Here is a 12,500-nt window from a genome sequence, read left to right on the forward strand (position 1 = left end):
ACACACACACACACACACACACACACACACACTGTATATATTCAGTATATACATCATATATATTCTACCATTCAAATATAGGAAATATGCAAATCTGTAGTGAGAGTTTCCACTATATTCATGGGAATTCCTCTATAAAAGAACATAGAAGATGTGGGTATAGATACCAGAGTGCCTAATGTGCATGTTGTGACCATATCCTCAGATATGAGCCTGATGACTTATTTATGAAATACATACTGGATGTGTCTAAAGGTTCATTAATGCACAGTAGTTACTGTGCATTTAGTTTAGTATTTGCTTAGTGAAATGCATACTAAATGAACACTAATAACATTTAATGTGCAGTAGCACAAGTGTACAGGGTTTTTTTGGTGATTCTTATTAGCACAGTTTTTACCCAGCACACTACTGTACAGTGTTATTAGGCTACTGCGCATTAAACATCTTGTGTAAACATGTTCACTGTATTGGATCTTATTTATTTCATTAAGAAGTCTTGGGGAATCCCACAGGTCATTTTGAAAATAAGAGAAAAAATAGAAACTGGTATTGTCATTTTATTTTTCACACTGCATCTTTCAAATTGCATAGCATCCAAGCCCATATTGCTGTACTTATGCCAGTGCTTCATTTTATTACACCATGCAAACAAAAAGCAACAAGGCAGAAAAAGATAAAGATCTAACCAAACCAACCATAGTCCTTGACCTAATATTCCATCCCCTTCCATCTCTAAATGGAGAGAGGAAATATATACACTGTAAATTCTATTACCATCAACACTCTGACCCTAATAATTCCAGCCCATTGGTTGAGCTATGGGGTTAGATGACAGAAGTAAATGGGAATTCCTGGAACTCAGCACTTCTGATCCTGATCAGGCCCTTGAGTTAGAGCAATACATTTCACAGCTTTATAATTTTTACAGCTAGAATCAGAACTTGACACAGCTTGAGATCTGCCTTTGCAGGTACTGGACACTTGGCTTTTTCCCCGTCCTGCAAGTGCATCTGAGCAGCTGAAAAACAGTAGTAAGGAGTGTAACTAATCAAATATATTCATATCTGATCATGCAGTCATAACCTGCACCCACAAAAGTGTACCCTTAGAAGAAGGCAAAATCCAAGGGCAGATACTCCACCAATGACAACAGTATTTACCTTAAAAGTATTGGTAATTCAATTTGTCTTCTATTACAAACTTGTTTCCATACACTTCCAAATCTAGATCTATTCTAGAGCCATATCTGAGGTATCAAAGACAAAGCTGTGAAAATAAATTCACTTTTCTGACTAAGAAAAGGTAATGCACCATAATTGCAATACTCACAAGAAGTAAATCTTTAAAACTGTCAGAAGTCCAGAAATGTGTCACTCTGGGACCCTGAACCACTGTAATTATGGGAGAAAATGTGACATTTGGAGTTGGTAAAGGAAACATGTTTGTGGTAGGTTCTTTTTGTAATAAAATGTCACCTGTTTAAAAGGTTGCTTGGAGTTTTGGAAAGTTAGAAATAATTCTGGCTGACATTAATTGGCTGTGAGCAGAAGAAAAGATCAAAGCTGAAAAATAAAAGCAGCTTTCCATACTTCATACTTCATATCAAGGTTGCAAGGAGAAAGACACACATGACTCACACCGGTAGCCAGTATGGTATTTGCAGTCATCCATACTGATGAAAGGGGCCCAAAATGAATGACAACAAAGATCGTGTTGAGAATCTGCAGAAATGTCAAAGTACTTCACCTACTGTATAATATATGAATCCAGAAATACTGCATTAAGGCATTATTGTTTTGGTTGCAAAGTCAATCACCCTCAAATTAGGAAATATATTTATGGTTGTCCACAAAACTTCATTTCACCCTTGTTTTGTCTATGATGTGAATCAAAAGAGATAAGTCCCATGGAAAAATACCAGACTACAGAATGAAAGAGTGCAGAATAATGCAAATGTTAAAAAGGTGAAATCAAAGTTGGATTGACAACCAACAGTCTAGTATTCCTTGAAAATTTTTATTTTGCAAACTACATAAATGTTTTGAACATAGGGCTTCTTGTCAGTAATTTCTCAGGATGTGTCTACACATGCATTAGACCAGGGAGTAGTTTACTAGAGAGTAAACTGCTTGCAAGTAAATGCTCCTGGGCAGGAATCTACATGTGCAGGGAAATGGAAGAAGATTTGCTGCTAATAGCAGCAAACGGCTTCTGCTTCCTGGGGTCCTGCAATGGGCTCCTGCCGTCACAAAGGGGAGCTCTAGGTTCTCCCTGGGTGCTGGTCCAGGGGCCGGCAGGGAGCACAAGGCCAGGAGACAGCTGTCTGCTGGCTTGGGTTGGGACATAAGCGATGTGTCAGGGGGGTACGGAGGGATGTGCATCCCCCCACAAGACTAGCCCTTGCTGGCTGAGGATTGGGGCGCCAAGTGAAGCGCTGGCTGGTGCCCCCCCCCCGAGACTGGCACCGGCCAGCACTGAGAAGCACTGGCAGCACTGAGAGAAGTGCCGGCAGCACTCCTGGTTTTGCCACTGGCACTGCAATTGGCCGCTGGGCCCCCGCCCCCAATCGGTGATTGGCCGCTAGTGCCCCCCAGACTCTGGAGGTACCAGTTGCCCATGGGCTGGGACATTTCTCCCTGTCCCTGGGGAGCTGTTTGCTGCCAGGATGGGGACAATGTCCCCCTGCCCTGGCAGCAGGGAGCTCCCGGCCTGGGCTTCCCAATCAAGGCCAGAGGACTTGGAAAGACCTGCAGGGGAGGAACAGATCCCAATCCCCTGCCTTGATCTGCCAGTGGGGCAGCAGGAAGCAAGATAAAGATCTCCCAGCACCAGCCCTACAGTCACAGAGCTGGCAATGGGAGATAAGGATCTCCCACCCCCAACTCTCCAATTGTGATCTCAGAGTGGCGGGGCTTGGTGCTCCCTGCTGCTGGGGCAGGGGGACACAGTCCTTGCCCAAGCTCCAGTGGTGGAGCCCTCTACAGCAGCAAGCAGCTGCTGAGGGCAGGGAGAAATTTCCCATTCCCTGCTGGCCGGGCTGACTGGGAGCAGATTTGCTCCCAGTCAGGCATCTACGTAAGTGCTACTGTGCAGTAACTAATAGCAAGTAATTTGCAACTTGCATTTGAAGGTAACAAATTTACTCACAATTAGAGTAGACATGCACACTTACTGCACAGTAAACTGCTCTACTGCTCAGTAAAGCGTTTCATGTAGACATACCCCCAAAGTAGGATTTTTGGAGGAAAAAGTACAAATAAAAATGCCTTCTTTTAGAATTCCCCTCAGCATGCAATATCACTAAGGTTTCAACATTGAACTTCCAGCTCTGTAGCTGAAACTATTTCTGTTTCAGCTACAGAGTTAGTAACATGAGCTAGCAGCATGATTTTTTCCAGGGATGAGGACTACATTATCAGATCTAGAAGCAGTCAGAAGAAGCCTATCTTGCCTGGCTGTCTTTCTGTTTCCTATGTGTTGCCAGAGTGGTCCATAGCACTATATTATGGATCTGAAAGTTGATGGCCACATTTATACATGCACTTTACCTCGCATTAGACTAATTTAATGTATAGTAAAGCATCACCATCTATATATGCGCCACAATTAGTGTACCGTAAATTAATTTACTCTGGCATAGGATAGTCCTGTCAATACAGGTACTGTTTTACACAACAGTAAATTACTGAGTTTAAACACATATATAGACAGTGATGTTGGGATTAGTATATTCTGGCTCAAATTGAGCTGGAGTATATTCAGTCGCATTAATTGCACATGTAGACACTTCCTGTTAGGAAAGATAAAACCCATATCTCAGCCCATAATGCTTTTCCTGACCTGGGAATAAAGCACTCCCTAAATCATCCAGTGTGCCCTAGGGGGAACAGTAATGGTTCACATGAGGAATAACTGGGTGAAATTTCACATCTCTGTTATTCAGGAGATCAGGTAATCAAATAACTAGATACTCTTACAGCTTTTAAATCCATGAATCTAGTAGCAGGTGAGATCACAGCTGTAGAACCTAACTGGAGTAATTCTTACAGCACTTTCTGAACCACCTCTAGTATTTTTTATGTTCTTTCAAAGCATGGACATCAGAACTAAATAAGGTATTACAGTAAGGGGTCTCATCAATGCTCCTTTAGATAGTAGTGATATCTTACTGGTATTCCCTTAAGGAATACCACTCTAAGATATAATTAGTCCTTGATGCCACAACATTAGACAGGCAGTTCATGTTCTCTTCCCCAGAAGCTGGATTTCCTTAAAGCATAAGACCTATACCGCTATACCAGGGTACTGAAAAGTGGACTTAATACTAAGAACTGGTACAACAACCTACTTCAGGATATGGAAAGTTTTCCTGCTACTTTGTCCTTTGAATTTGGGTCTTTCCAAATCACATGAAAATTCTTCTCCAAGAAAAAAAAAATGCTTCGCCATTTTAAGATTGTATGACATGACTCCTCTTCCTTTTCTTGTTGTAAGAAATTTCTTTCCAGCTTTCAGGAGTGAAAACTGGAGGTAATGTGAGAACAATTTACTAGCTGTAAGGAAGGAAGGTGCAGATACCAGGTGCAAAATGGTTACTTTAGGGCTTCAGCTGCTTTGTCTTTCTGGATTTAAAGAGCCAGCCCTAGAAAGGCATTCTGGGATAAAAAGTTCCTGTGAAAACGAAACCATGGGCTTAGGGAGCAGAAATCCATAAGATAAATAAAGAGACAGTATTTATTGCTACTATTAGAGCTGGGCTGGGGAGAAAAAAAAGACTCAAAATAAAGTTTTTCCCATGATTTTCTGTTTCATCACATCTAACCACTGTACCAATTAGTGTTTCTAAATCATGAAGAAAGGGAACATTTACTGCTAGGATCCATGCACACAGTTCTGGAATCTGTTACTGTCTCATGGGTAAGTTCAATGTGGTTAAGGTTGTGTACAGACATTCAGGGAGTTTAGGGTGAAGTTAGATCAAGTTAAAAATAGCCATAAGGTAAGTTTGGATAGGGAGGCTGGGAGGTATTAGTGGGGGGAAACAGGCTCTGGTTGGAGATCAGGGGTCCACAGGGATCAGGGGGCAGGTGGGGAGAATTGGGGAAGGCAGCAGGGACTGCAGGGAGGGATTGGGAAATCACGGGGCCAGGCAGGGTCCACTGGGAGATTGCTGGGGTCCAGAAGGGTTTGTCAGGATCAGGGATGCTCACAGGGTCCATGAGGGGGGTTGGGGGATGGGGGGCTCTCTCCCCACCCCCTGGGACCAGGGACTTTATTTAGCCCCCTGCCCCACCCCCCACCAAACAACTATTCCCAGCAAACCAACACCCCCCATCCCTTCTATCCCTCCCTCCACTGGAGCTTACATCCTTGGTTTCCAGCATCATTGAACAATGATACAAATGGCACTAGGAGCAGTTCGGTAGGCTGGGGTGGGGGTGGGGGGTGTTATCCACCTGGGGGTGGAGCAAAGGGCCTAAAAATAGCCTGGTGCCGGGGGCAGGTAGGAAAAGCACAATCCCGGGGCTAGGGCCAGTGGTTGGGCTTTCCTAGTCCTGGGGTTGTGCTGTAAACTGTACATAAGTTCAGGACAGTTAGATTGGTCTAAAAATAGCCAACCTGATCTACGTTAGACTACCATCAATATAGAGTTATCTCAGATTGGGTTGGCCATTTTTAGACTAATCTAACCTTCCTAGAACTTCTGTACAGTCTGCACTTAGATTTTTCACATGATGAGCCCTTTGAAAGCACTCTAAAGTCATGCCCTAACAGAACACCATGGTTGCAGAGTGCTCCAATCACATGACACATTAATCCTTATTGTATGAGGGTTCAAATGAAGGCACTCCAAAGTGCAGTGTCTTCATTAACTTGTGCCAGCTCCCAGTGCTGTCCCAAGGTGTGGGCTCCAACATCCCACACACAATCTCCAGCACAGTTTGGGCAAACCCCAGAGTCCACTTCCTTCCCATGCCTTCTCTCCCTCCCATTGTGAGTTAGCACTAGGGACCAGAAGAGGGGGGTCAGGATTGACTTTCAATTTCAAGTACATCAGCTTGAAATTGAAACTCAATCCCCCATCCTCCCAAACCAACAGGTAACGTCCGTTAGGTTGGGAGAATCAGTCTAACTCATGGTGCTCTCTGTGAAGTGCCATGAGTTAGACCAGTTAGCTGCATTTCTATCTGCACCTTAAATGAAAAGTCTGCACCTGAGCAAACTAAGTTACATCAGGTGGCCATTTTTAACATGATCTAATCTCCCCCTAACCACCCTAAATGTCTGTAAACAGCCTAAGTGAAACATCTCTCATTACAGCATGCTGTAGTTCTGTAATCCAGCAATGGCAATGAGAGGGTCTCAGAGAAGTCTGTGGTTCCCTGTGGCTGAGTGAAGGCATCCAAGAGAATTTCAAAACAAACAAAAAACAACAACTAGCATTTCTGTCTTTTACAGGATAAGCAACGTCCCCCACCTCCCCCCCACACCTTTTGACAAGATGTCCATAACTTCAATAACTGTCATCACAGAAGACGAAATTCTGGCTGTACTGAAATCAAAAGGAATTTTGCCATTGGTTTCAACAATGTTGTGATGTCACCTGGAGTTAGGAAGCTATTAGGGCTGTGCGAAACAGCACTGTTCCATTTCAACTTCAGTTTCAAGGTTTGGACTTAACGGTGTTTTATTTTGAATTTAATTTTGAGTTGAAACAGCTGTTCTGTTTCACTTCGTCAAAACACTGAAGCTGTTTTGATGTTTCAACATTTCGTCCAACCATCAGGCTTGGGAAATGAACTCAGCCCAGCTTGGCTGACTTCCCAACCCCAGCCCAATCATAGGGCTGGGGAGGGGAACTGAGCGATCGGGTTCAGTTCCTTTCCCCAACCCGATCGCAGCACTTGGGAGGGAAACTCAGTTCCCTTCCCCTGCGCTGTGATTGGCTTTCCGCAGCCCAGCAGCAGGAGATGGGGAGAACCAGGGTTACACTCCCAGCTCCTGCTGGGAGCGCAGCCCTCGTTTTCCCTTGTCTCCCACTACCTCATTGCTGACTGCTTCAAAACTCAAAACATTTCAAAACATTCAAAACATATCAACTAGCCTTGTTTTGTTTTGAGGCTGTTTCAAAGCCCTTTGTTTCAATTCAATTTCACTGTTTCAAGCTCGAACTGAGTCGGAACAGTGTCATACCAAAACAGCCGGTGAAATTTCGCACAGCTCTAAAAGCTATGCTTCATTTAGTTGGAATAGACTGACTAGAGTGGATTAAAGCATTCTAAATATCCACCTATCAGAATTCTGGAACTCACCAGCATCCCCTGAGTGGACAGTATCTGAGAAAGGCCTGTATACATGCTCAGGGTGTGCAACTGCTACATTACAACTAGTGGGCTACATCCTTGCCCCATCACGAGTGGCACACTTCGCTGATATCACTGGAGATGACCTTTATGGGACTGCTTTTCACAAGGACAGGAAGATCTGGGCACTGGAAGCCAAGTGAAGGGAGCAGCACTGCAAGCCCCCTGCCTGCTTCTCACATTGTAGTCCCCAGTCTGAGAGGGATAGGGGGATTTGGGAGGACTGGAGCAACTTGTGCTTTCCCCAGATCAGGATTATCCCAGGCTCCAGAAGGTGCAAGGAATAGGGAAGAGGGGATGGCTGCAGAATAAACATCTGTACTGCTCTGTCTCCCAGAATCATTTCTAGCGGTAGAAATTTTCTCCACTGGAAATGAACATTTGTACACAACCCATGCGGAGTGGTAATTGGCTGAAGGTCACTGTGAGTACTATTGGGAAAAAAGTGATTATGGGATAGCAGATATAGTCCATAAGGCAACAACAGTAGGGAACAGGCACCAGTCTAGAAAATGAGGTAACAATCTATGGCAAAGAGGAATTCAAGTTTGCATACAGTAATAATTAAACCATAAGACACAGAAAATAGCCTAAAGTGCCTAATTCTGTAAACAGATTTTGCAAGATCTTATTGTAGCTCTTATTCTTGTTGGTTTGTTGCATCCGATCTTTACATGGATCCTGAACCTGCAAAAACAGTAAATGCAAGCTGTGTAATTTTGTTACTGTGAGTAGTCCCACTGCTGGACTGCGCACAGTCATAAGGTTAAATGCATGTGTTAGTGTTTGTAGGATCAGGATGTCAGTCACTGGGGCAGAGAACATGTCTTATACATATTCGGTAAAGCACAAAGCACATTTTAGGTACTGTATAAATACATTATAAATCAGAGCAGCAAATCAGCAGCTCACTGCCTCCCCCCAACCAGAATGAAAGTTTAGTTACAATGTCCATGCCTCCACCCACATTTCTCCTCTCATTTCCTCATACTTCCACTCTCAGATTCTGCTCCTCTCAGTCATTTTACCTTACTATTCCCTTCAGCTTTTCTTCCTAATATTGGTTTTAAATAGTCCCCTCCATTTTCCCTATCTCTGGGAAAAAGTCTCTCTGATCCTAGCCTTTACACATCTCTTCATACTTTCCCTGAAGCATCCCCTGCCTATTTGATAACTTTCATACCCTATTCCTTCATAGAAGAGAAAAATACAGAAGAAATCACATCACTTGCCAATGTACCAAAAAATGAAGACTTCAGAAAATGTAATAATATTCATTCCATGCTTGGACTTAATTAGGTGATTTGCATCCTCTGCATTTTTCCATGTCTGAAGCAGTCAGAGCTTAGGATGGGCTGATTCACTTTGCCTTCCACTTTACTGAGCTCTGTGCTACTGCAACTAAAGTGTTTCCAATGCCCAACCTAGCTCATTTACAGCAAACTCATGAACAGCTACACTCACTGACGTTTTCAATGTAGAAATACCCTGGTGAAAGACAAATACATTTGGCCTAAGTCAGGGAAGAGCCATCATTTCCAAGGCAAGTACAATAAAACCTTGTGACATTTTCCGTTTCAAAAAAATCTTCCATGTTGCAAAAAAGACCAGTGCCATCAATATGGAGCAAAGACCATTGATGCTGGCTGCAGGGACACCCAAAAGTTACAGCAAGCTTTACTCCACTTGCACAAATTAGGCTCCTTTATATCTAACTGCATAAAATAATACAGCTTCAAAAATAAAAGAGGCACTCAGAACGTGGCCTGTTCAGATGCCTCCATTTGTTTAATTGGAAACTTCAGTGAGGTCATCCACCAGATGACAGATTGATTAATGTTTGGTTAACATGTTCTTATGTGCAAGTTCACTTGGTCACTCAGTAAAGCCTCTAGCTTGAAAGCATGTACCTATGTAAACTTACACCTGTAAGCAGTCCCATTAATCTCAAACTCCCAAAGGTTGGTTTATATATGTCCACCCTGTAACTGCATAATCACAGCACAGAAGTTACCACAGTATGGTGCAGAAATAGCTGAGCTCACTTCCAACTAGCTAGCTTAGATACTAGTAGCAATTTAGCTGCAACACCGGTGCCTGCTAATTTATCCTGCCAAGAAGTGCCACTTAGTAATAGCTTTTCTGCCAAGTGTAGGCTGCTTTCCAGAAAGTTTAGCTTAATCCTTTTTTAAAAATTTTTTCAAAACAAGAGAAGTTCTGAGTATTGTGTTATCTACCGACCAGGACAATGTGTTCTGTGAAAATGGTGTACTCTATCTGTCCAGCGATTTCTCTTCCAAGTGCATTTGTTAATCATGCTACTAAGACAGAAGAGCATATTTTAGAATATTAACATTTATTTAGCAATTCAAAACTGTATTATTAAAGTATATATAATGTTTCTCAGATTAAGCTCTTGTGATGTATTTATACCCAAACGAAATAATCCAGAAAGAACAGGAGACAAAATCAACAGTGAGTAAAATGACAATTTTAGCACATACTGCAGAGGGTGTGGGGAAATGCTATTTCACAGATCAATTAATAATGTTCATTACATATTGGCTTATCTACTGCAAAATGTCTGATCTGTAAACTAGAATACACACTCTATGCCTGTATAAAATACTTCTTTTGCTTAATGTACATTCTCTTTTTAAAAGTTCTACCTTTAAAAGAATTTCAGATAAAGAAATTCAGGTTAGAAAGATAGCGCTTTCATGATTATCATCATGCATTTGAACAACTCCTGTTTTTACAATTCTATTCTTTCTCAAAGAATAACATAAATAGTTATAATGTGCATCTGGACTGTAATATATTCAGTGGTTTGTTTAGCAAAATACAGGTATCGTTTAAGTGTGGTACATTTTCCCAAGGGATGTAATGTTCTACAAAAAGACTTAGACAGTTATGGAACAACTGGACTCTCACAAACTTTAATCAAAACTGAAAATTCAGCATGTAATTCCTAAAACAAAAGATTCAGGGAGCATTTTTTAAAAACGGAGCTTTTTTATGACAATATGCTAACAGAACATAAAAATGGAAACAGCACTTTAAAAAGACCTTTACCTTAAGTTTATCACCACCAGAACCATTATTTTTTATGCAATTCAAAGGAGATGGTTATTAACGTAACAGCCATAACATTATATTTTCAAGTAATACAAATTGTCGAAGTAGTCTATGTGTGATTGTATTAATATACAGATAAATATAGGGATTGATATATATATACACACACACACATACATACACACACACACACACACACACACACCCATGTAAACATTCTACATATTTATACATATATATGTATAATTCAAACACATTTACTTTATATAAAACATATATACACACAAATATAACTGTAATTTTAAAAAAAAATATAAAGACACACATACATTTCAGCCTGAATGATCTCTGGGAGAAACATCCGTTCCAAACTGGACAGACACCTTTTATGTTTTTCATATACATTACCACATGGACATATGCTGCATGCATTTGTGTGTGGTTAGAGAAGCAGAGTTGAGAGAGAGCTTGTCATTGTTCTCTATCTTTCCCTCCCCTAATGCCTAAAAATATTTTTTGTACTCAGCAATTTTTTAAATTGTAAGTTCTTGCCTTCGTTGGCTAAGCTAACTTATAGTGTGACTATGGTTTAATTTATTTGATAATCATTTATAGACAAATTACCACATGAACTGTTTGTTTGTATTAGAAATGTATTCTTCATGTCATTTTAAATATTTTGAGACATTGAAATGGAGCATTTTGATGATTTAACAAATATATTAAAGAGTATGTAAGATTTCTAAAACATGGAAGTAAAAAATATAAAATGTAGTGGAAGCAATTAGTGTACTTGAAAAGTATTTAAATTATGCTGGAAGCACACACACTTTTTAAAGTGGAAAAGTTGAAGCGTGCTTTAAAAATAAGCTGACAACATTCTGCCTTATTAAGAATCCATCTCTGATGGTTATTCTACCTATTATATCAGGTAGTGGGTCCTAACACCATTTAAAAAGCCACATGCAATTTTCTGTTTAAAACAGTAAATACTACGCTAGTTCTAGTAGGGCACATATTTCTAGCTATGCATTATAGTTTTTTAGTGAAAAACTGAATTCATTATCTACATAGGAAGAACAGACCTAGCTTCTAAGATGTCACACACATTGGTTACATGTTATTTGAATGGTTCACTTTCCACAAAAAAAAGTTGCTTATATTCCCTCCAAAATAGGAGAGGGAATCTGTATACAGACATTCCTGTGAAAGAGCAGGTTTCTGCTATTAAGCATATCTATTGCTCACCACATTTCTCACCTTAAGAAACCATTTGCTCTTTAAGTAAATATGTGTGGGAAATGGATGAAAACAGTACAAAGATAATAGCACTGATCCTCTTCTCGCTGAAGTCAATGGCAGTTTTGGCATTGACTTCAGTGTGAACAGGATTGGGTCCAGTGCATTGTGGGCTTCAACAAGAGGAATTTGGGCTATTTTTCCTTTTCTGGTTTGGATGAAAAAGGCATCTCTGAGATATTCTTATGACTACTCTTCTCTAAAATATTTCATCCTACATGGATTTTAAGTTAAGCTATTTACTTGCCAGGATAGACTGAGACAGATGATAATGCTCTGTGAACAGGCCTGACCCCCCAAAAGTCCAAAAATTAGAATCTGGACATTCTGATCTAGAAAATGTTGTTCATATGTTCACATGTTGGCATTAATGTTGTTTTTCACTTGCACTAAAATTGTGAGGGAAAATATACTAGAGATATGCCTTGTGTTCTAATCACATAGTCCAATCTTAAAGCTATCTTACATTTGGAAGCAAACATAGCACTGGGATATTGGAACTGCATCCTATCAGGTAAAACATGGTTAAATTAAATTGTGCCCTCTCCCAGGATACATCATGCAAGAATATTTTAAAAGCACAGGCTTTGAAAAACAATTGTTCACATCAGATTGTTCCTTTTATATGTAATATGAATGCAAAGATTAAAATAAGATTTCTGCTAGTTGACCATGGTGTGAGATACCACGAAATGGCAAAGTAAGCAATGAGTCTGGATAAAGACATATCACATGTTTTTATTTTTTTAATTCCTG

The sequence above is a fragment of the Gavialis gangeticus genome, unplaced genomic scaffold, assembly GCF_001723915.1.
Source record: "Gavialis gangeticus isolate Ggan-Ray unplaced genomic scaffold, GavGan_comp1, whole genome shotgun sequence".
Classification (NCBI taxonomy): domain Eukaryota; kingdom Metazoa; phylum Chordata; order Crocodylia; family Gavialidae; genus Gavialis; species Gavialis gangeticus.